Source organism: Microtus pennsylvanicus, chromosome 1, assembly GCF_037038515.1.
Source record: "Microtus pennsylvanicus isolate mMicPen1 chromosome 1, mMicPen1.hap1, whole genome shotgun sequence".
NCBI classification, from domain to species: domain Eukaryota; kingdom Metazoa; phylum Chordata; class Mammalia; order Rodentia; family Cricetidae; genus Microtus; species Microtus pennsylvanicus.
This window is the reverse complement of record NC_134579.1, coordinates 149,380,962-149,407,367: the sequence shown is the minus strand read 5'-3', so window position 1 is coordinate 149,407,367 and position 26,406 is coordinate 149,380,962. Positions and strand designations below refer to the sequence as shown.

Here is a 26,406-nt window from a genome sequence, read left to right as displayed (position 1 = left end):
TGAGGCAGCTCACAACCACCTGTAACTCCATGGGAGTTGAAGTCATCATTTGGCTTCCCCAGGCATCTATGTGTGTGTGTGTATGACATATGTACACACATACACATACATTTTAAAAAGACAAAAAAAGTATCTGTGAATGAATTAGCTTAACCTATCCTCAAAGGATAGTCATAATGAGTTTAAGTCCTCGATGTTCTCTTTGATAGACTGAAAATTATAGGTTATTTTGCAGTCACTTTTTGGGGTGACTGTTCCATGGCATCCTATAAATGAAGTTTCCCATAATTTTGTAGTGCTCAAAGTCTCTATCTAGTGTGAATTCTTTTCTGGTGTCCGTCAAGACAAGACTTGTCAGCAAAGGCTTTTCCACACTCAGAGCATTTATAAGGTTTTTGCCCAGTGTGGAGCTTTTTATGAAAATCAAGGTGTTCTTTGCGGCTGAAGGGTTTCCCACATTCGTTTCATGCATGGGCTCCTTCTCCACTGTGAATTTTCTGATGAACTCGAAGGTTTGACTTCAGAGAGAAGGCTTTCTAACATAGCTTACATTCATAAGATTTTTCTCCAGTATGGATTTTTTTTTATGTTGAGTAAGATTTTCCTTCTGGACAAAATCTCTGACCCAGAGAGGACACTCGTAAGTCCTCACCACAGCATGGATCTTCTCATGATCAATGACATTTGCTTCTTGGGCAAAAGCCTTTTCACACAGCCCACATTTGTAGGGTTTCTCTCCCGTGTGTGTTCTCTGGTGTTCACAAGAGCAGACGTGCAAATGAAAGATTCCGCACAGTCCTTCCATCTGTGAGGCTTCTGCTCCTGTGAGTGTCCTGCTGGCTAAAGGCTGAGTTCTGCTGGAAGGACTTTCCACGCGCATCGCACTCATAGGCTTTCTCGTCCTTGTGGATTTTTCTTGTCAATCCTAAATTCAGTGATTTCAGGCTTATTTGTCATACCTGGTTTTTGTAGTGGTCACGGTGAATCGAGGCCTTCCTGTTTGTTAGGTGAGCACTCTACCAAGGGAGATATTTCACCGGTTTCCTAATATTTAAAAATATTTTTTGAGGGGACTGGAGAGAAGACTCAGCACTTAAGACTCCATGACAGCGCTTTTATAGGTCCTAAGTTTGATTCCCATCACCCACATGGTGGCTCATAACCATCTGTAATGGAATCTGATTCATTTTTCTGGTATGCATGAAGACAGAGCACTCATATAAAATATAGAAATAAAAAGTATAATTTTTTCCTTCTTTTACATGCAAAAAGGAATTATGTTTATATTGTAAGTATGTTTTGGACCACAGATTCTTAACCTTCCTAATGCTACAACCCTTTAATATAGGTCCTCATGTTGTGGTGATCTGTCATAAAATTACTTTCATTGCTACTCCCTAACTGTAATTTGGCAGCCATTATGAATCACAACAGGTTGAGTCTCACTGTTCTAAAGCAATATCTTTTTTCCCGAAAAACCCTCACTTAATTTTGCTGCATATTTTATATGTTACCAGGATTTTGATGTTTTTTAACACCCTCAAAATCTTAGCTTTTATAAATGTTCATACATTGTATAATAGTGGGTATTTTATAAACCGTTTAAAGTTAGCAACAGGTTATGTGTTTTATGCATATAGGTGTTTTGACTGAATACCACAAAGGCAGAAGAGGGTATTTGATCCTCTGGATTCGAGTCACAGATAGTGTAAGCCATCATGTGGGTCCTGGGCATTGAACCTGTCCTCTGAAAGAAGCAAGTGATCTTAATCCTTCAGCCCAAAAGCGCAGTTTGGAAAATCTCATTTTTGTGGTGTTTGCACATGTGTGCCTGCTTGTGTAAAGGCCGGATGACGTGTAGTGGGTTTTTGTTCTCTTTCCACTTTTTTTTTTTGAAAAACACAATCTCAATGTGTAACAGGGATCGAGACCTTTGTAGGCTCTCAAACCACAGCACTACTAACTCCAGGATGGACATGCCATTCAGGCTGTAAACTCAGGAAGAGAACAGCACAACTGGCCGAAAGTGAAAACCAAAGACCTCACCTGTGGGGAATCCACAGCAGGCAGGGAGAGAGGAGTCCATGGAGAGACATGAAGGAAACTCGATGAGGCCAGTTTTATTGTAATGTGTGCTTCACCAGGCCTACTCCAGTCTGGCCCAGATCATTTTACTTTAGTCATTTGAGAAGTATTAAGATAACCATTAGCTCAGCCCCAAGAGCACAACAATATATGGCATGTTTACATTGAAACCCCTTGCGGGTAGTGGTGGCACAGGCCTTTAGTCCTGGCATTCAGGAGGCAGAGGCAGGAGGATCTCTTTGAGCGCACATCCAGACTGGTCTACAGAGGACAGGCTCCAAAGCTACAGAGAAACTCTGTCTTAAAACCCAATAATGGTGTTAAGAATAAGAAATTCCTGGCAAAGTTCATCTGACTTTCCCAAGAATGGGTACTGCTGACTCAGACAGTGCTGAAGATTTGTGGTCTTGGTTGAGGTGAGCATATCACTTGTGTGTGTCAGGCTTGTCACGGCTCTCAGAGCACATAGAAGTCACTTAGGCTTCCTACTGCACATACTGGCTTTGTGGGAGCCTAGGCAGTTTAGATGCTCACCTTACTAGACCTGGATGGAGGTGGGTGGTCCTTGGCCTTCCCACAGGGCAGGGAACCCTGATAGCTCTTTGGACTGACGAGGGAGGGGGACTTGATTGGGGAAGGGGGAGGGAAATGGGAGGTGGTGGCGGGGAAGAAACAGAAATCTTTAATAAATAAATAAACAGAAAAAAAAGGAAAAAAAGAAGTCACTTAGGCTGTTGTGAAGCACTTGTGACTTCACTCCTATGAGGGGTTGCTCGTGTCTAAAAGTGATGCTCAAGATTTAGGGGGAAAGCTCCTGGATAAGTAAAAACCTAAATTCTGGGAGATCAGGGCAGAGCCTGCCTCATCAGTCAAGGATCACCAGGTTGTAAAACGGCATCATTCCCAGCGTGCCAGGAAGAGCAGCTGTGCCCCTCATTCCACTGAAGAGGTAAGCTGGGTGTTTAATTGTCTGGCTTCTCCAGTGCTCATCTGTGTGCACAGGGCTTTTTGATGTCTACACTAAGCTATCAAAATCCATAGTCATGGGGAAGTTTCTAAATGTCCTTACTACCTATGCTTTTTGGTGTTTGTAGTTCTGCTTCTAACTATTCTTGTTAACTGAAGTGTGTGAACCCAGGACATGGTTTCTGTGCTTAAAAGCTCATCCTAAGAAACGCTCAGGCCTACAATGGCATCCTGAACACCCAGTAAAGTCCCCAATCAGCTAATAAAGACTTTATATTGGCTTCAGCCAATGTCCATGTAGTCGTCTCTGGTGAATGCCCCACACTGAACCTTACACTATTTTGCTTTGTTGGTTAGTGACCTCTGGAATCCTCCTGTGAGCTCTCTAGGGCTAGTGTCACAGGCATATGTGGCTATGACCAACTTAAGTGGGTGCTGGGGATTTGAACTCGGGTCCTCATGTTTGTACAGCAAGTGCTCTGACATTCTGAATCATCTCTGTGGACCCTTGAAAGTGGCTCTTGATGGAGGTGGGTCTTGTACCTTATCTGTTGCTTTCATTGGTTAACTAATAAAGAAAACTGCTTGGCCTGATAGGACAGAATTAGGTAGGCAGAGTAAACAGAACAGAAGGCTGGGAGAAAGAAGCCAGGCAGTCGCCATGATTCTTCCACCCAACACAGCTGCAGGTTAAGATCGTCCCTGGTAAGCCACCTCGTGGGCTATACAGATTAGAAATGGGTTAGATCAATATGTAAGAGCTAACCAATAAGAGGCTGGAACTAATGGGCCAGGCAGTGTTTAAAAGAATGCAGTTTCTGTGTAATTATTTTGGGTAAAGCTAGCCGGGTGGCGGGATGCAGCCCCGCTGCTCCTAATTCAACAGGCTCTGTTTTTTTTTTTTTTTTAATATTTGAAACACTGTTAGATGTAGTGTGCTTGTCTCAGACAAGGCTACAGATCTTGTAACCAGCAACCCCAGCTGCTTTTCCTTTCCCCTTGCTGCCCAGAAATCAGGGTCAACTGGCTGTAAGCAAGAACGGCCCATGGGCTATGCATGAAGTGTGCTTGCTGCTTCATGGCACAGGGTCTCTTCCTGCCCTTGGGAATTAAGGGGACCTTTCTTGGTTTTAAGAACTGAAGGTTCTCTCCTCAGAACCCTACCAGGCTATTCATGTTAATACATGAAACTCTCACATGAAGGACCCCCCATCTCAGACCTTCTGTCCCTTGAATCACCCCATTTTCTCACATCAATCTGGATTTAAATCCAACAAGTACATTTGGCACTTAATTTTTCTAAGGATGCTTTAAATTTTTATTTTGCTAGGCATTCTGTTGCAGACCTTTAAATATCAGCACTTGGGAGGCAGGATCTGGTCAAATCTGAGTTTGAGGGTAGCCTGATCTACAAAGAGTTCCAGCCAGGAAGAGCTACAGACTGAGATTCAAAGCATTATTAAATTTGTTCACTTATTTATGCGTATATATTCACCTGAAGAGGTCAGGTGACAACTTGCAGAGTTAGGTCAGTGGCCTTAGTGGCAGGTGTTTTTACCTACTGAGCCCTTAGAGGACTCTGAATTTGCAAATTTCCTATGTGATCTATTTCATTTCCTTGTAACCCAGATATTATGCCCAGCAATTCTGAGGAAAAAAGCACAAACAACTTGCTGAGAGCTAGACAGTTTCATCAGCCATGAGTCACAAACACAGAGAAAGCAGTGGTTTTTAAACTGACAAATTTAATAAACTGACAAATCTCTGAATTTAGGGAAACCAAACAATATAATGAAAATCCTCTAGATGACATGAACAATTCCTATTTACACTAACAAATGAGAAATGCCAAACACTGTTTCTCAAACTTTTCAGTTCATCAGTATTCTTTCTTACCATGTTGGAAGCTAACTTTTGGAGCTATAACCAGTTTCTTGCTGTGTTGGTTCAAAGTGACATGAAAAAAAAAAACCATCGTGCTGATGGCTCGGTGGAAAAGAGCACAGGCTGCTGCTCTTCCAGAGGACCTGCATTCAATTCTCACAACCCACATGGCGGCTGACAACTGCCTGCATCTCCAGGTTTAGAGAACCCAACACCTTCACACAGACATGTAGTCAGAACATGAGTGCACATTAAATAAAAATAAAACTATTAAATATAGAAAACATTGCTGAGTGGTGTGGCACACACTATTGATCCCATTACGTGGGAGACAGAGGCAAGTAGATCTCCACGTTTGAAGTCAGCCTGGTGTACAGAGTAATTTCCAGGACAACAAGGTCTACAAAGAGAAACCCTGTCTCCAAAACTCAATAACCAACCAACCAACCAAACACCCGTGAAATGTACCACTATAGCCTTGTAGGCAAGAATGGTGCCTCGCCTGCATAAGGAACATCTGGGTTTCTCTCAATGCATTTGTTTGCTGAGTTTTCATCTTGAGCTGTGATTCTTGGTTATGGTCAGATTTAGGATTCTTCCAAGATGTATGTAAAGCCATGGAGCAACATTGAGAAAAGATCCATATTCTTAATTTCCTCTTTAGATGTGCTCAGCAACCTGCACTCTGATGCATTTTTAAACAGTTGCTCAAAAACCGCATTTTGCATGTAAAAAATGATGGATCCACTGTGAAGCTTATTCTCCCGAATCAAAGCCTTTGGACTGTGAAATCAATGAAGTCTGAAGCCACCTTCTTAGCTGGAATCGACTGGCTGAGGATGTCAGGCATCATCTCTTCAGAGACATTTGGGACACCAAAGGCCTCGTGAGGGGACTGACTGGCCAAGGGATATGGTGGCTTCGTGTTTTCATTGCAATGGGAAGAGACATCCAGATACTTTGAAATCTCAACTGGCTGCTGGCTCTTCACTAACAACCTGTTAGCAGTAAAGTGATAGCGTTTCAGATGAAGGATAAGGACCCTTGGGAGTCTCCTCAAAGTGTATCTGAGCACAGAATTCTTGTTCTTGCATTTCTCACAATTGCGCTCAATTTTTTCCGGTGTAAAGAAAAGATCAAGTGACTTCTGAATCGACAGAGGGTGTTCTTTTGTCCCTTGGTGCAGGTCAACGGAGAGGTAATTACTCATTTCAGTGTTGAGGGTCGCCTCGCCACAGGCTTCACAAACAACAGAGCTATATCTAGCTCTATTTCAATAGCATTTACAGGACAACCAAACATTTTGGTGGAGGCAGTCCGAGCGTATGTGGGTGGAAAAAAATCCTCTACCCTGTTTTCCCTCTCAGTAAGGCACAGGGCATTTAGGTTTTCCACATTGTTTCAACTGATCTAAACACTGACCTAAAAATTCAAGGGCATCATTCTGTTCATCGCCCAAGAATGTGTCTGCAACCATGGAGATGGATTTCTTCACATTTATGAGTAACTGTCCCTTGATCTCTACATCCCTGATGTCTTTCAAGACAAGAAGCTGGCTTAAGGGCTTGAGATCAGCACAGGAAATTTTCTTCCACGGGATACCTTGTGTGAGCAAGTCCTTCCTGAAGGTTGACATCCTGAAGACAGATTGTAAAGTGGAATTCATGTAGCAGGTGCTTCCTAAATTGGGAAAGCCTTCAGGTGTCAGTTGCTTTGTGTGTATGGTAAGAGGAGACTGAACATTGTTATATGTCGGGGTCTCCTGGCTCACCTCTGATCCAGTTCTTTCATCAGAGTGCGTTGGTGTTGGAAGAACAGTGTCACCTAGGTGAGGCTTCTGCAGGAGCTGGGATTGAACGAAGGTGCAAGTTTCCAATCATTACCTTTTCATCACGTTTCTTTGTTTTTCTTCCCCTGGAGTTATAGCTCTTGGATTTCTTTCTTGATTTGGGATTATTTTCTTGAGAATGTCCTCATTCACTTCTAGACTGGATGCGGCTATTCTCTTCCTCTTTTCACTGTTCTGCTCTCTTCAACATGGCTGCTGGTGGAGTCGGACACCGAAAGCGACATCTTCACGGGGAGTGCTGTACCGCTTTCTCGTGTACAATTCAAAGGTCCACAAACTGACTTTTTTTTCGTGCTTCCTACAAAATGGATTGCTGCTTTCAATATCATGATTCCTCTTCGGTTTCTCGGGTTGATGGGTTCAGATGGATGAAAAGATTCCAGGATTGACTTCAGCCATTCAGTATCAGTATCGTCGATGAGTAAGGGTCATCTTTCAAAGTTACGTGCAGACGATGCAGTCCAGACTCAATAACTGCTCCCCCTACAATGCTATCACCCAGCAGAAAAAAAGCTTCTCCTTTCTTCCCACTTGAAGGAAACATCAGATTAGCCTTCTGGTTTTCTACTGTTTTGATGACTGCTTCTTTTCATTGAGATGTCGACGTATGCTTGCTGTAGTTCTTGCTTCAGATTTGGACAAAACCATGTATCTTTAGAGAAGCCATTCTTTCTTCACAAGGAAGATAAATGTAATCTAACACAAACAAAATACAATACACAGATTGTCACTTGATATGTAGTCATAAATTCATGTGTAAAACTTTTAGTGACCAGTATTGACTTTTAGTCCTCTCTTTCCGCCTCAAGTACCATACTACAGGAAATATTTTTAGATTAATATTTACAATTTTTATTGATTACAATAAAATTTGGAGTTACTTACATCCTTTTAATAATAAATGATTTAATTATGTGTATGTGTGTGCATTTGTGCATATGTGAATGCAGTGTCGTGGAGTCTGGAAGAGGACATCACACTCCCTAGAACTAGTAATTCAGCAGCTTTTACCTACCCTCTGTGTGCTAAGTACTGAGCTCAGGTCCTCTGCTAGAGGAGTGCGTGCTCCTGACTGCTGAGCCATCTGAGTTACATGCTCAAGCGCATGCTCCTGACTGCTGAGCCATCTGAGTTACATGCTCAAGCACATGCTCCTGACCACTGAGCCATCTGAGTTACATGCTCAAGCACATGCTCCTGACCACTGAGCCATCTGAGTTACATGCTCAAGCACATGTTCTTAGCCACTGAGCTATAGATGCTGTGTCCGTTCTCTGGCAGATACAGAGTTAAGTTTGCTTTCTTGTTTTGTCAACTTTCTACCATCTACCAACACTTGGAAATTGAGTGTCAATGAGGTCTTGTCTCAATCATGTTGCTTGGGCAATTGTCACAGTTGCCCTAATGAGTATGGAAGCCCCAGCTTGAAAAGGTGTGTCACTTTTCCCTGCTGTGGTACCAAAGTACATAAATAAGGGTAGGGACAGATGTATGCATGCATCCCTCTCTGCTCCTAATGTGGCTGTCATAGGACCAGCTGCTTCAAGTTCTTGCACTTATGACTTTCCCAAAATGATGGACTACATGTAACCTGTGACTGAACTGAAATATACCTTCACCCGAGTTCCTAGAACTTCTTTTCCAGAATGTTTTATTGGAGTGAGAGTAGCAAAAACTCAAGTGCCTTAAGTAAAATCTGGTGGCAGTGCTGTCTCCTCTCCTCGGTTGCTCTGCTCTCCTGTCTCGCGGATGATGCCGAGACAACAGAAGTTCTGCTCAAATCTAGTCTCTCACGCAAATCCAATAGTTAGGAAGATACCAGGCTATGAGTGGTCACCTCTGGTGGTGGCCTTTTCATTGCAGATTCAGGATTCAGACACAGTCCTGCAGTGGTCATATGATACACATCATGGAGTACATATATGAGGGGCTGAAGGCATAGGTCAGAGGCTAGAGCACTCAGCATGCGGGAGAGCCTAGACAGTCCCTGGGATCACACAGAATTCTGATCTATGTGACTACATATGATCTTAATTCCAGCACATGAGGGACAAGAGATGGATATGTGTGAGGCAAGGATGGAGTAATAGTGAGAAGACCATCTCAAAAAGAAAAGAAATGAAAAAAAAGAAATGGAAAGAAAGAAAGAGGAGGAGGAGGAGAGAGAAACAGAATGCAAACCAAAGAAAAGAGGTAGGAAAAACAAAGGAGTTGGCCTGAGGCCCACCAAGGCTACTTTAGACCAGTGTCAAAACAAAACACAGCGGACAAGATGGATTAAGGTGCTTGCCGTCAAGACAGACAACCTCAGTTTGATCCCTTCCACCCACACGTGGAATGAGAGACTTGCAAACTGTTTTCTGACCTACACACTCCAGTTATGGTGTGCAAGAACACAAGTATATAAAAATTAAAATTTTAGCTGGGCAGTGGTGGTGCACACCTTTAATCTTAGCACTTGGGAGGAAGAGGCAGGCAGAGCTCAGAGAGTTTGAGGTAGCCTGGTCTACAGAATGAGTTCCAGGACAGCTAAGCTACAGAGAAACCCTGTCTTGCAAACAAAACAAAGAAAACAAGGAAGGAAAGATGATGTCACAGTACTTTCACAGCTGACCTCAGACTCACAGATCTACCCCTCCCTTCTGCCTTCTGGCTCCTGGGATTAAAGTGCACAGAAACACCCTGCCTTGTTGCTTTACTTCTCTGACCCAGTATTTCTTGTATGTTATTTTATATTCTTTTCCTCTCAGTACTATCTTTCTTCCTTCTTTGTTTCCTCCTATTTTATTGAAACAAGGATCTTGTTATGGATCCCTGAACTCACTAGACTGACCAGACTGTCCTTGAAATGGAAGCAATTTTTCTAACTGCCTCCTTCATGGTGGGATTACAGGATGCATTACCATGTCAAAGCCTTTGACATTTTTATTACCTTCAGGTTCTTTTCTCCTTTTCATTATGTGGTGCAGGCTGACCCTCAGTTATACCAGGAATCCTCCAGACCTAAGGACAAAAAGGGGGCATTAGAACACCATATAGACCAGAGCAGAAAAGAACTTTCTGAATTTTTTATAGATAGGATTCTAAGACTACAGAAAAATGAATCAATAGTAAATACAATTTGTTTTTATTCAGTCCAGGACATCTTCGATGGTATGGCGTCACCTACAATCCAGGTGAGTTTCCCCACCTTACATAACCTAGGGTAGATAATCATGGAGATGCTAGAGGTTTATTAGCTAGTAATCCCCATGGATGCTCAGAGACTTGCCTCCTACTCGATCCCAGTGTCGGCAACACTGAGCATCCCAAGTCTTGTCAACTGACACCAGACATCACTTTATAGCCCTAACTTCCCTCCTCTGTCCCCATGTGTTCAGACACCTAATTACACAAGATGCATTCAGTCCAGACTGCAAAGTTTCTGCAGCCTGTAACATCCAGTGCTGTGTAAGAACCCAAAGTCCAAGCTGCCAAGATGGCTCAGCAGGTGAAGGCACTTGCCAGCAAGCCTGAGGCCTGAGTTCCATCCCTGGGACACGCGTGATGGAGGGAGAGAACCAACTCTGGCAAGTGGTCTTTGATGGCAACACCCACGTATGTTAGACAGACACACACAAAGTAAAGGTAACAGTAAGTCCAAAATCCATGTCAAAACCTGAGACTCAAGACAGTCTTTTCATGGGGAGCTCCTGGTAAAAGTTCCATATTTCTGCCAGGAGGTGGTGCCTGCCTCAATTTAAGGGCTCAGCAGGAGAGGCAGAGGCAAGCAGATCTGAGCTCAAGGCCAGCCTGGCCATATAGTGAAGTCTACAATAGCCAGGACTACACCGAGAAACCTTGTCTCCAAAAACCAAAGCCAAACAAGGTACATATTTTACATAACCACAGAATATTCATTCCAAAATCCAATAAGGAGGAGGAAGTGATAGCAAGGATGATGGAGGACTCTCATTTGTTAATATAGAAACCATGTCTCGAAAAACCAAAAAAAAAAAAAAAGAAAGAAACTGCTTGGCCTGATAGGTTAGAACATAGGTGGGTGGAGTAAACAGAACAGAATCCTGGGAGGAAGAGGAAGTGAGGCAGACACTATGCCTCCCCTCTCCAGGGCAGACATGAAGCTCCAGCCCAAGATGGATGTATGCTAGAATCTTCCTGGTAAGACACCACCTCGTGGTGCTACACAGATTATTAGAAATTGGTTAGCAAGATGTGAAAGTTAGCCAGCAAGGGGATAGAAATAATTGGCCAAGCAGTGTTTAAAAGAATACAATTTGTGTGTTGTTATTTCGGGGCATAAGCTAGCCAGGCAGCTAGGAGCCAGGTGGCAGGAACGCAGCCCGCAGCTCCTTCTACAAAATGGCTGCCCAACATGTGGATAACTGAATCCACAGAAAGCTTGAGAAAGCTTGGGAAAGAATAAACAATGTTTTCTTGGGAGCAGCAATTTTTTGGGTCTGCTCTGCTTGCCAGAGGCAAGCAAGCACTCTCATCTAAGATAGGCTTCCTAACTCAGCTTTAGCTGCAAAACCCTGCAGCTCTTTTAAGAGGTCCTGCCACGAAACACTTAAATGGTGTTGATGAAAAGCTGAATGCATGCTTTTTGGTTTTCAGCTGTAGCAGGAAAAAAGCTGTGCTGTTTTCAAATGCCGGCTCACACCTTTAATCCTAGCACTTAGGAGGCAGAGGCAGGTGGATCCCTGAGTTCAAGGTCAGCCTGGTATACACAGAAAAATCTGTCTTGAAAAACCAAACAACAACAACAAAAACCCAAGTAATAAATATTACTAAAAAAGAATTACAGACCAATCTCACTCATGAACATTGATGCAAAAATACTAAATAAAATATTGGCAAATTGAATCCAAGAACACATCAGAAACATCATCCACTATGATCAAGTTGGCTTCATCCCAGAGATGCAGGGATGGGTCAACATATGAAAATCAGTCAGCATAATCCACCAGATAATCTGAAAAATAAAAACCACATGATCATCTCATTAGATGCTCTTTTGACAAAATACAACATCCCTTTGACAAAATATAACATACCTTCATGATAAAGGTCTTAGAGAGAACAGAGATACAAGAAATATACCTAAACATAATAAAGGTAATATACAGCAAGCCAACAGCCAATATCAAACTAAATGGAGAGAAACAGCGATCCCACTGAAAAATCAGGAACAAGACAAGGTTGTCCACTCTCTCCATATCTAGTCAATATATTTCAGGGGGTCCTAGCTAGAGCAATAAGACACCAAAATGAGATCAAGGGGACACATATCAGAAAGAAGTCAAACTCTCGCTGTTTGCTGATGTGATAGTTTATATAAGCAATCCAAAAAATTCTACCAAGGAACTTCTAGAACTCAAACACTTTCAGTAATGTAGCAGTATACAAGATTAACTCAAAAAATCAGTAGCCCTCCTGGACACAGGTGATGAAAGGGCTGGGGAGAAAACAGAGAAACACCCTTCACAATAGCCACAAATAGCATAAAATATCTCGGGAGTAGCTCTAACCAAACAAGTGGAAGACTTGTATTTCCACTTGAAATCTTTGAAGAAAGAAATTCAAGAAGACAACCAGAAAGTGGAAAATGCTCTTAGGTAGGCAGAATTAACATAGTAAAAATGGCAATCTTACCAAAAGCAATCTACAGATTCAATGCAATGCCCAGGAAAATTCACAAACCTTGAAAGAACAATATTCAACTTCATATAGAAAAGCAAAAAACCCAGAATAGCCAAAACAATCCTGTACAATAAAAGAACTTCTGGAGGCATCACAATCCCTCACTCAAAACTCTCCTACAGAGCTATAGCATTGAAAACAGCCTGGTATTAGTATAAGAATAGACAGGAGGACCAATGGAATCAATTCAAAGAACCAGGTATTAATCCATACACCTTGAACACCTAATTTTTGACAAAAAATTATTGAATGGAAAAAAGTATATTTAACAAGTGGTGCTGGCATAACTGGATACCAACATATAGAAGAATGAAAGTAGACCCATATCACCATGCACAAAACTCAAGTCCAAATGAAACAAAGACCTCAACATAAAGCCAGCTACATTGAAACTTATAGAATAAAAAGTGTGGAAGTATACTTGAACGCATTGGTACAGGAGACCACTTCCTAAATATAATCCCAGTAGCACAGACACTGAGAGAAACAATAAATGGGACCTCCTGAAACTGAAAAGCTTCTGTAAAGCACAAGACATGGTCAACAAGACAAAACAGCCTACAGAATGGGAAAAGAGCTTCACTAACCCCATATCACACAGAGGTCTGATCTCCAAAATATACAATCTGATCTCCAAAATATATAAAGAACTCAAGAAATTGGTCATGAAAAGAATAAATAATCCAATAAAAAATGGAGTACAGACCTAAACAGAGAACTCTCAGAGGAATCTAAAATGGCTGAAAGACACTTAAGGAAATGTTCAACATCCTTAGTCATCAGAGAAATGCAAATCAAAACAATTCTGAGATTCCATGTTACACATGTAAGAATGGCCAAGATCAAAAACACTGAAGACAACTTATGCTGGAGAGGTTGTGGGGAAAGGGGAACACTCCTGCATTGCTGGTGGGAATGCAAGCTGGTACAGCCCCTTTGGATGTCAGTGTGACGATTTCTCAGAAAATTAGGAAACAACCTTCCTCAAGACCCAGTAACACCACTTTTTGGTATATATTTAAAGGATGCTCAATCATGCCACAGGACATGAGCTCAACTATGTTCATAGCAGCTTTGTTTGTCATACCCAGAACCTGGAAATAACCTAAATGCCCCTTGACCGAAGAATGAATAAGGAAAATGTGGTACATTTATACCATGGAGTACTACACAGCAGAAAAAAATAACGACATCTTGAATTTTGCAGGAAAATGGATGGATCTAGAAAACATTTTGAGTGAGGTAACCCAGACCCAGAAAGACAATTATCACATGTACTCACTCATAGGTGGTTTTTAAACATAAAGCAAAGAAAGCCAGCCTACAAACCACAATCCTAGAGAACTTAAGGCAACAATGAGGACACTAAGAGGGACTTACATAGATCTAATCTACATGGGAAGTAGAAAAAGACAAGATCTCCTGAGTAAATTGGGAGCATGGGGACCTTAGAGGATTAAAGGGGGATGGGAGAGGCAGGGAGGGGAGCAGAGAGAAAAAATGTAGAGCTCAATAAAAATCAATAAAGGAAAAAAAGGATAAAAAGGGGGGTAAAATCTTAAAAAACAAAGCTACACTTTGATCTTGCTATGATTCTAAGTATTTATCCAAAGCAATCAATATCAGGATACAATCAATATCAGGATAAAAAAGGGGGGAAAATCTTAAAAAACAGAGCTACACTTTGATCTTGCTATGATTCTAAGTATTTATCCAAAGTAATCAATATCAGGGTACAATCAATATCAGGATAAAAAAGGGGGAAAATCTTAAAAAACAGAGCTACACTTTGATCTTGCTATGATTCTAAGTATTTATCCAAAGGAATCAATATCAGGCTACAACATGGGGCCTGAACATTTATGATTTTTTATGATAAACAATTCAACTACAAGTGAATGAATATAAATTCATATGAATGTATATGTACACATCAGACTTTGGTTCAGTAAAAAAGAGGAACAAAATTGCATTACTTGCAAGAAAATTTGAATGGAAATCATTTCATGCAAAAATGAGCCAGATTTCATAAGATAAATATTTCATATACTCTTGCACATGCAGAATCTACATTTTTAAAGGGGCATTGAATTAAATAAATAGGGCCTTGAAGAGACTCTCAAGCGAGAGAGAGGGACAACCTTGTTGCGACAGAAAATGCAGGCCAATGGTGGGCTTGTTTTTCTTAAAGTACACATACACTTGGGAAAGAGAAATCGTAGGGAGGTCAGGGGCAGAATTGGAGGAAAGGGAAACTGGGGTGGATTTTATCAAAATATGTTACATGCTTGTCTGATGTTCTCAAACAAAAAAAGATAAATGGGGGAAAATGACTTGAGTACATTATATACCTCTATGAAATGTAGAATGTTATGGACTTCAACATGACAACTATATACTAATTTTTAAAATTTTCTTTTCATGAGAAAAGGTTTAATAACCCAGGAATAGGCTCAGATTCGATATGTAGTTAAGGATGACTCCAAACTCTTATCCTCTTGATCCACCACATGTAGGGTGCCGGAATTACAGGAGTGTCCCACCGTGCTCAGCTTGTGCCTGAGTGGGTACCAAGCCATGGACATTGATCATTCTGGGAATGGTCTACCAATGGAACTATATTGTAGCCTCCCCTAGTCCATATTTAGTTTGCTCTTTCCTGGTTGTTTATTTCACCTTTTCTTTCTAGGGGGTCCCAGAGAACCTGTTCACACTGGGCCTTCCTATATCAAATATATATAGTTAGTAATACAACTGAAAGGAAACAATGTTTTACTTACCCAGGCCTACTCAGGAATGCCACAGCTGTAGACGGCTGCTCAGGATCCTGCTGCAGGCTGTTAACTAAAGGGTTGGGCACAGAAATGTAGCTTAATTTAAACCATCCTAAGAAAAAAAAAACATACCCACTTTTAATGTCCTCATTGCTTAGGAAAAGGGATTAGGTAGAGGAAAAAAATAGAAAAGGAGCCTGAGACATGACTCAGTGTTTAAGAGCACTTGCAGCTCTTTCAGAGGACCCCGGTGTTGAGGTCCCAGCATCCACGTTAAGGGTGAAGGAGCAGAACAAACCCCATTTTGAGATAGAAATCCACTTCAGACAGGAACTAATAGGGGTGAATGCAGCTCAGCAAAAGTCATAAACATTTTGAAGACACCGTGCCTGCCTTGATCACAGTGACCCACCATGCTGTCCAAACAACATCTGCTTGCTTCAAACGTCCTTGTAGATATCTGACTAACTGCCGTTTTGAAACTGTTGTCTGCTGACAGTCCTTGTTTTGAAATCTCCCTATAAACCCAACCAATGAATTCAAAAGTTGTATACTTTTACCCAGTGCAGAAATGCCAAGGCTTGTGCCCTCCTGCCTTGTGGTTTTCCCCTTTAAAATCCCCTTACCCTGAAGCCTCCAGGTTGCTTTCCCCTACCTGCTGAAGCTGGGGGTTTGATTATGGTCCGAGTTGGCTATAACCAATAACACCCAGTGTGTTTTCACCAGATACCAGCTCTGTGGTGGTCACATCTGGGGGTCCCATGTTGTGGGCACAACAACAGGGTGTGTGATGCTTCACAATGGTCTGGAACTCCAGCTCTCTGGAGTCCAGTGCCTTTTGAAGGAACAAGGCATATGCTCACAGTTGTACAAAATAAAAATCTAAATTGGGTGGGGTGGCCTGTGCCTTTAATCTCCTAATTCAGTATTTAGAGGCCAGCAGGCAGAGCTCAGTGAGTTCCAGGCAAGCCTGGCTGGTATGAAAGGGAGAAAAGGGAGAAAAAGTCATAGGGCGTTAGTGCTTGCCTTCAATTTCAGCACTAGGAAGGCAGAGGCAGTAGGATCTCTGCAAGTTCGATGTTCACTAGTCTACAAAAGAGTTCCAGGACAGCCAAAGCTACACAAATTCTGTCTCAAAGAGAGGGAGGGAGGAAGAAAGGAAGGAAGGAAGGGGGAGGGGGAGGGAGAGAGGGAGAGAGAGAGAGAGGGAGGGAGGGAGGGAGGGAGGGAGAGAGAGAGAGAGAGAGAGAGAGAGAGAGAGAGAGAGAGAGAGAGAGAGAGAGAATGAGAATTGGCATCCTACAGAATAGGATTTTATAGGATTTTTTTTTTCACCAAGGGCTGGAGAGATGGCTCAGAAGTTAAGAGCACTGCCTGTTCTTTCAGAGGTCTTGAATTCAATTCCCAGGGCCATATAGGGGCTCACAACCATCTATAATGAGATCTGTTTTCCTTTTCTGGGGTGCAGGCTTACATGCAGGTAGGACACTGCATACAAAATTTTTAAATAAAAAATATTTTTACCAAATTTATAACTGATACAGAGCTAATATCCAAAATAAAGGAACTCAAGATGCTGGATATCAACAAAACAATCCAATTAAAATCTGGGGTACAGGTCTAAAAGTAATTTCCAAAGAGGAAACTCAAATGGCTGAGAAAAACTTAAATCTTAGTCATCGGGGAAATGCAAATCAAAACAACCCTGACATTCCATCTTACACCTGTTGGGATGGCTAAGATGGAGAACACAGGATGGCTCATGCTGGAGAGGGTGTTAAGAAATCCTCCTTTACTGTTGGTGGGAGGGCAAACTTGTGCAGCCACTGTGGAAATCAGTGTGGTGGCTCCTCAAGAAAACTGAAATTGATGGACCTCAAGATCAGCTGCTATCCTACCCTTGGGCATCTGCCCAAAGGACACTTCCTCCCTGCAGAGACACTGCTCAGCCAAGTTCATCACTGCTCTGTCCACAACAGCCAGGAAGTGGAAACAACCTGGATGTTCCTCAACAGAAGAATGGATAAAGCAAATGTGGTACCTCCGGGCGGTGGTGGCACATACATTTAAGCCCAGTTGTTGAGGACGAGCATAGAAAGGTGGATCTGAGTTTGAAATTAGCTTGGTCTACAGAGCAAGTTCCAGGACAGCAGGGTTAAACAGAAGCCCTGTCCTGAAAAATCAGAAAAATAGAAGAAAAAGTAAAGAATGTTATTTTTACACAATGGAATATTATTCGACTGTTAGAACAAAATGGCATCAGCCAGGCAGTGGTAGTGTGTGCTTTTCTGCTCAGACCTGGGGAGGCAGAAGCAGGTGGATCTGCGATTTAAGGTTAGCCTGGTCTATAAAGTGAGTTCCAGGACAGACAACGCTACACCGAAAAACCCTGTATCTAAAAGGAAAGAAAAAAAGACACTGAAATTTGCAGGCTAATTGATGGAACTAAAAAAAAAAATCATCTTCAATGAGGTAAACCAGACCCAGAAAAACAAATATTGTATGTATTCACTTATATGTGGGTATTAGCCGTTAACTCAGTAGTTAGGTATGGAGTAAGGACCTGAGAGAACATATTAATAGAAAAGGAAATAAAATAGAGATGAAAAGGGGTGGAATGAAACGGTCAAGTGGAGAAGGGGAGGGAAAACTGAGTTTGGGGTAGAATAAGGGGAGAGACAGCTAATATCAACGAACATTTGAGGGGTCATATAAAAACCTAATGCAGTAGAAACCATAAAATAGATACATATATGAAGGCAATCTAGATTAAATTGCCTAATAATGAGGGTCCCTTCTACTAGTAGGATTAGATCACATCTAATTGAGCCATTGTCCAAAGGGGTCCAATGGGAATTCCCAAATAACCAGGCTGTAACCGAGGCTATAGCTTGCTCTTCACTAACTGTCAGCGTGGCCATATTGCTGAAGACAGCACCTATGCAGCTCACTGAGCATGGAGAAGTCAAGTTGGTGCCTACATAGAGTCTTGAACCCCTACCTTCCAGGGTCTTTGGTACAAGAAGGTACTCTGATATCAGAGGAGGCATAAACCCAAACCCAACCACAAAACCTATGACCTACAATCTGTCCTATTTGCAAAATATGCTAGGGCATAGGTGGAACCAAGCTTGTGGGAGTAACAGAACAATAACTTCTTTGACTTCACAAGATGGAACACTCAACCTCAAATGGGATGATCCCTTCAGAGCTCAGGGAACCCTTCAGAAGATCAAGAGGAAAGAGTGTTAAGACCCAGAGGGGATGGAGAACACCAAGCAAACAAGGCCATCAAAATCAACAGGATCAAAGCTCATATGAACTCACAAAGACTGAGGCAGCAAACTCAAGGCCTTCACAGGTCTGCACCAGGTCCTCCGTGTACACATTATGGCTTCCAGTTTGTTCTAAGAAGTTCCAGAGTGTTTGAAAGACTGGTTCTCAGAAATTGCCATCTTTACCACTAGGCCATGCATTGCAGACATAAATCACAGTTCCCTGCAATTGTATAGAATTGTTAGGGACACGGACAACACAAGTAAAGACTTTACAAGGAGGTTTTGGGATTTAATATTTTCTTTCAGTGTTGGGATTGAATTGAGAAACTTGAGCATGCTAAATAAGCACTCTCATTAAATCTCCATAATCATGTTTACTTACCCTGAATGGTTCGCTTGATTTTTAAGCCAATGTCTTCTACTATTTGTCAAGTTGGAAGGAAGAAGGTGTTTTCTGCTGAGTAATAACATTGCAGGCATAGTGGTTAGTTATTGAGAGACTGGACTGCATCGTCTGCATTTAACTCTGAAAGATGACACGTCCTTACTCATCGACATGTTATCCTCCACTGATGTTGAACCATTGAAGTCTGTCCTGGATTCTGTTGATCCATCTGAATCCCAACAACTCGAGGAACCAGAGAAGAATCAGCGTGTTTTTGAAAGCAGCAGTCCATTTTGCAGGAAGCACCAGGAGCCAGCTGTGGATCTTTGCATGCTACACAAGAAAGTGAGACACCACTCGCAATGAAGATGTCACTTTCAGTGTCAAACTCCCCCAGTAGTCATGTTGGAAAAGAGAATAAAAGACAAAGCAAAAATAGAAAGAGAAGCAATTCCAGTGTAGAAATTGAGGGCTTTCTCAAAGAAAATAACTGTAAACCAAAAAAGAAAACCAAGAGCTACAACTCCAGGAGTAAAAGCAGCAAAGGAGAGAAACTGACTGATTTAAGGAATCAGGACAAGTATAACAATTGGAAATTGAGCCTTCGTTTAATCCCAACTCCGGCGGGAAGGCTAACCTAGATGGTACAGTTTTTCCAAATGGATCACATCATAGCCAGCAGACCAAAACATAACAATGTGCAGACTCTTCTTGACACTGTACAGAGCAACTGACACATGAAGGCTTCCCCAGTTTAGAAAACACCTGCTACATGAATTCCATCTTACAATCTGTCTTTGGGATCCCAACCTTCGCAAAGGACTTGCTCACACAAGGTATCCCATGGGAGAAAGTTTTCCTGTGATGATCTCATCAAGCCCTTAAGCCAACTTCTTGTCTTGAAAGACAGATGTAGAGATCAAGGGACAATTACTCATAAATGTGAAAAAAAAAACATTTCCACTGTTGCAGACACATTCTTGGGCAATGAACAAAATGATGCCCATGGATCTTTAAGTCAGTGCTTAGATCAGATGAACCTGAATGTGGAAAACCTAAAAGCCATGTTTAGTACTGATAGGGAAGACAAAGTTGAGAAATCATCTCCACCAGCACACACCTGGAATGCCACCACCAAAGGTTTGTTTTTCCTGTAGGTGCCAATTTTGAAACAGAGCTGGATAGCTCTATTGTTTGTGAAGCCTGTAGTGAGGCGACCTTCAACACTGAAGTGAGTAATTACCACTCTGTTGACCTGCACCAAGGATCAAAAGAACACCCTGTTGATTCAAAAGTCACGTGATCTTTTCTTTACACCGGAAAAAATTGAGCGCAATTGTGAGAAATGCCAGAACAAGAATTCTGTGCTCAGATACACTTTGAGGAGACTCCCAAGGGTCCTTATCCTTCATCTGAAACGCTATCACTTTACTGCTAACAGATTGTTAGTGAAGAGCCAGCAGCCAGTTGAGATTTCAAAGTATCTGGATGTCTCTTCCCATTGCAATGAAAACACAAAGCCACCATTTCCCTTGACCAGTCAGGCCTCTCATGAGACCTATGATGTCCCAAATGTCTCTGAAGAGATGATGCCTGACATCCTCAGCCAGTCGATACCAGCTAAGAGGGTGGCTTCAGACTTCATTGATTTCACAGTCCCACAGGTTGGATCCAATAAAAATGCTAGAGTACAGGATATATGTGGACCCAGTTGAGGAGCAGTGGCTGACAGGTCTTGAAAATGGTCCTAAAGTGGAGCCAGACAGCGAGTAAAGACAGGATGTAAGCAATGTGTATGACATCACTAGCACTGGACCCAACAATCTGAACATACCAGCATCCAAGTCCCAGGTCTTACAGAGTCTTCAACAGGTCTCCAAGAATTCAGAACTTAAGAAGCATGAGAAAATTATTGTATGTGGAAAGTCACATCATCACATTATCGTTGAGAAGTTCAATTCTTTGTGTGATCCTAAAGAACAAGAGACTCTGGGAGGATCTCAAGAAATGGCTGAACAGCTCCAGCAGAATCATGGGAATAGAGTCCACAATGAATTGCTTGTTCAGGCATCATGTCAAAGTGTTTGAGGTACTCAGGAAGGCAGAGAAGGATCTCATCATGTGTTCAGAATTGAGAGATCAGAAAGATAAAAAAAATTCCCTTGGTGCATCGGGGAATCCCGAAAGTAACAATGGAACCAGAAGTAGCAACACAGAGGATTCTCTTTACAATTCAAAATGTGGCATTGGGGGTTGATCCTCAGAGCTACAGGCTTGTCAATATTGTCAGCTTTTTTGGAAGGTTCCAGGATTCAGGCCATTATGTAAGCAATGTGTATGACTTTCAAAGTCAGGCTTGGCTCCTGAACAGTGATGTCTATGTGTTCATGACCAGAGGCCTTGAGTCAGGAAAGCTTGCTTCACACTGGATGCAGCTTTTTTTTTCATTGCGAAACGAGATTTGAGTGGCTGTTGAAAAAAAATCAGAGTGGAAGTTACTGAACATATCACAAGAGGAGAAGAACACAGATCTTTTCTCAGCCTTGTTTAATGGTTTTGTGTATCTTCTAGAAAAATGATAAATTTTACCCATAAGAATCACATAACTCAGATTCAAGTCAATGCCCACCAAAATCTCAGCAAAATATTTCAAAGACCTCAAAAGAATGGTACTCAACTTCATATGGAAAAGTTAAAAAACAATCCTGTACAATAAAAAGAACTTCTGGAGGCATCACAATGGCTGACTTCAAACTCTACTACATCGCCACAGTACTGAAAACAGCCTGATATTGGCATAAGAACAGACAGGAGGACCAATGGAACCAAATAGAAGACCCGGATATCAACCCACACATCTTCAAACACCTGATTTTTGACAAGTAAGCAAAAAATATCAAATGGAAGAAAGTATATTTAACAAGGGGTGCTGGCATAACTGGATATCAACATGTAGAAGAATGAAAATAGACCCATATCTATCACCATGCACAAAATTCAGGCCCAAATGGATCAAAGGCCTCAACATAAAGCCAGCCACACTGAACCTTATAGAAGAGAAAGTGGGAACCCACTTCTCCAGCAGCACAGACACAGAGAGACAATAAATGGGACTGCCTGAAACTGAAAAGCTTCTGTAAAGCACAGGACACGGTCAACAAGACAAAACAACAGCCTACAGAATGGGAAAAGAGCTTCACTAACCCCACATCACACAGAGGTCTGATGTCCAAAATATACAAAATATACAATCTGATCTTCAAAATACACAAAGAACAAGAAATTGGTCATCAAAAGAACAAATAATCCAATAAAAAATGGAGTACAAACCTAAACAGAGAACTCTCAACAGAGGAATCTAAAATGGCTGAAAGACACTTAAGGAAATGTCCAACATCCTTTGTTAGAGAAATGCAAATCAAAACAACTCTGAGATTCCATGTTACACATGTAAGAATGGCCAAGATCAAAAACACTGATGACAACTTATGCTGGAGAGGTTGTGGGGAAAACGGAACACTTCTGCATTGCTGGTGGGAATGCAAGCTGGTACAGCCCCTTTGGATGTCAGTGTGATGATTTCTCAGAAAATTAGGAAACGACCTTCCTCAAGACCCAGTAACACCACTTTTGGGTATATCTCCAAAGGATGCTCAATTATGCCACAAGGACACGTGCTCAACTATAGCAGCTTTGTTTGTCATAACCAGAACCTGGAAGCAACCTAAATGCTCCTTGACCAAAGAATGGATAAGGAAAATGTAGTACAATTACACCACAGAGTACTACACAACAGAAAAAATTAACATCTTGAATTTTGCAGGAAAATGGATGGATCTAGAAAATATTTTGAGTGAGGTAACCCAGACACAGAAAGACATGCACTCACTCATAGGTGGTTTTTTAAACATAAAGCAAAAAAAAAGCCAGCCTACAAACCACAGTCCCAGAGAACTTAGACAAACTGAGGACACTAAGAGAGACTTAAATAGATCTAATCTACATGGGAAATAGAAAGTAGAAAAAGACAAGATCTCCTGAGTAAATTGGGAGCATGGCGACTTTAGGGGAGGTCTGAAGGGGGGGAGGGGAGAGGCAGGGAGGGGAGCAAAGTGTAGAGATCAATAAATATCAATAAAAAAAGAAAAAAAAACCCACTCATCCATTTAGTAACACACCAGCAAAAACAAGTTTATCTTGTCTTTTATTACTAAAACTCCAATTTTAAATTTTTTGTACACCTTAACACATATAAAAATAACAATCTAGGCAGCTTAGTATGGATTAAAAATAAATTTTAAAAGTTTTAAAATTTGTTTCTACTTAATGATTTAATGGCCGCCAATATAGTCGTATACTTCTCACATTTCATTGGAGACCCTAGGAAATTAGACCAAAATCGTCAGTAAAAAGTAGATTTTCAAGCTTCTTACCTATTTATTTTGGTTCAGCCTAAAACTCTGTACTATCACACTGCCCACAAATTGTAGTAGAAACTGAAGCCTTTAAACAGGTTTTTTCTCTCTCCACGGTTGCCCTTGGATATCACTCAGATTATTGTTCTCATTTACAATTATCAGCTGTGTCTAAACTTTTTTGCTTACATAAAAACAATCCTGAAAGGGAAAACAATCGAGTTTCTGTGATTATTTCTCAGATACTTCCAAATACCTTGCAACCTAATAAAAGAGTCTTAAGATAAAACTTACAATTGCACTAAAATGTAAAGATCTCAAATATTACAGCTTTAAGTTAAATCCTTAAGAAAATTAATGACCACTGTTAATGAAGCACGTTTAATTTTACACTTGATCTAATAAATCTTAAACCAGACACCGACAAGTGAGAAAATTATAAAAAGAAAACTGCAGGAGCCTAACCTCTACTAAAGGCATTTTTAACACAGGTTAAAGGTACTGCTTTATTCCAAGCATCTAGCACGTAATTAGTAATGAATGGACGTGCACTGGATACCGGAAACTACGGCTCTCTGTCTTGGACATTCTTGGCTATCAGGTGTGTAAAGGTCTGTGCTAAGCCTCACTAGAGACAAACAATGCCTCTCCTAACCAGTCAGCTACAAAACACAGCTACAGGTATGATACGAGGCCTGGAAATCTCCAGAAAATACTATTCTATCTTCTCTCGAAGTTGACTTTGTCAAATAACTGTTTACATGTCCTTCCTAGGACTCTCGTTCAACCGAAGGCTAATGACTGCTTCTCCTTAAACTATTAAATAATTTAAAAATTTTAAAAAGCAATCGTGTTACTAAAATCCCTTACTATACACAGGGTAAAGTTATTATCAAACACCAAACCATCATTAGTTAACAAATTAAACTATTAATAAACCAAGGTAAGAGGCTATATCCACTTTCCAATATGTTGTACTATATTTAGTTATGTTAACTTTAAACTTTTTTTGTTTTGGTTTATTTGAGACAGGGTTTCTCTGTAATAGTCCTAGATGTCCTGGAACTCACTCTGCTGACCAGGCTGGCCTGGAACTCAGATCCACCTGTCCCAGCTTCTCAAGTGGGAAGAAAGATGTGCCCTACAACCACCTAGATCGATTTTTTTCTTTAAATGATAATCATTTTTTCCGCTGCCCTAAAGCATTTTTCCCCTAAGAAGTCACAACCTAAAGTAAATGCTAAATAAAAGAAAGAGCCCTCCATTCTGTTAACATTGAGGTGAGGTCACGTCTTTACAGAAAACTAAACAGTCTCAGATGGCTCCCGATCTGAAGCATCCAGCTAGGGCATCTAGAGACCACTGGACTATCGAGACATCTGAAGGCAGACAACACATCCATCAAAAGGAGATGCCCAAGAGAAAGAGTAAACTGGTGCCTTAGGGCAGCCTCAGCATCTAACTCATCAAGCTGAGACTCTGAGGAAACAGACCCTGTGTGACTGCCCTAAACGTGAATCTGTCGTATTTATCGACGATACTGCTAGCTAATTCTTAGCTTGCAAATGCAGACTCCACACACCTGTTTTCTGCGGGTTAACGGCACACCTGTGGTAGGAGACAGTCTGATACTGATTTGCACGCTAAGGATTGCTTTCACCTCTAAGGCCAGTTCTGATTAAAGACTGTATACAAAGAGAAATCAGGTGAATCGGGAGTTGTGACAATTCTCTACGTTAGATCCTGTAACAGTTACTGCCACTTCAGATCTCTGATTGCCTGTTCCAGAATGAGTTACTGAAATAAAAAAAAAGTAAAATGGCGGGTATGATTATTAAAACAACTAATATTACACTAAATTATGAAAGAAACCAACCTTTCCTTTGTCTTCTGTTAGCTGTACTTAAAGTCCTCTTATGCTTGCCTGTATTAAAATACTAGCCATAGAGGCAGTGCACTCGAACACAGCCTCTATTGAAAAATGGGGAGACGTAGAGAGCAAAGTGCCTCGTGCACACAGATAAGCACTGGAGAGCTAGATTGGGGTACACAGTGCCTGTGGGTGTCAGGATTGGCCTGGCCCTAAGAAAGCACAGAGTCACTTAGGGTGTTGTAAACCACAAGTAACTTCACTCATGAGATTGAGTTTTATGGTCTAAAAGCAATGCTCAAGATTTAGAGGAAACATCCTGAATAAAAACCTAAATGCTGGGAGATACGGGCAGAACCTGTCTCAGACAGCAAAGGATCACCAGGTTATAAAACGACATTCCTAGCATTCCAGGAACAGCTGTGCACCTCATGCCCCTGGTGCAAAGCCCATATCCCTATGGTGGCTTACGATATCTGTAACTCCAATCTGGAGAATCAAATGCCCTCTCTCCTGGCTTTGTGGTATGAAAACAAAACACCTACACACATTAAAACATGCCTTAATTCTGCCGGGGCAGTGGTGACACGTGCCTTTAATCCCAGCACTCGGGAGGCAGAGGCAGGTGGATCTCTGAGTTCAAGGTTAGCCTGGTCTACTAGAGCTAGTTCCAGGACAGGCTCCAAAGCTACACAGAAACCCTGCCTCAAAAAACAAAAGCTTTTACCTTCAAAAAGCTAAAACATAGCTTGTCGTTAACCTTAACGAGCTTATAAAATTAACAGTATTAAACTATGTAAGATCATGTACGAAAGTTAAGATTTTGAGGGTATAAAAATACCAAAAGCCTGGTGATATATGAAATTTGGGGCAAAATTAAGTAAAGGTTTTATCTTAAAAGATGAAATTAGGGGCTGTTTTCAATCGACTGGGTTAGTTATAGCAGCAGAATTAGTTATGAAGTAGCAATGAAAATGTTATTTTAGTTGGTGGGTCACCACAACATGAGGAGCTTGTTAAAGGCTTGAAGCATTAGGAAAACTGAGAACAAGTGCTCTAAAACACACTTAAAATACAAAGGGTAATTCTTTTTACATTTAAAAGGAAAAAATTCAAAGACTTATTCATGTGTTTCATGTATATGAGTGGTCTGTCTTCATGCACACCAGAAAGAGAGTCAGATACCATTACCGATGT

The 26,406-nt window shown here is 41.3% G+C and overlaps 3 pseudogenes; 1 reads left to right on the top strand and 2 right to left on the bottom strand.

The window, feature by feature from the left end:
• Positions 1–308: 308 nt before the first annotated feature.
• LOC142837495 (uncharacterized) overlaps positions 309–26,406 on the bottom strand; it is a 34,898-nt pseudogene continuing 8,800 nt past the window's right edge.
• On the bottom strand, positions 5,705–7,113 carry LOC142837508 (ubiquitin carboxyl-terminal hydrolase 29-like; annotated as a pseudogene).
• On the top strand, positions 9,940–20,639 carry LOC142837501 (ubiquitin carboxyl-terminal hydrolase 29-like; annotated as a pseudogene).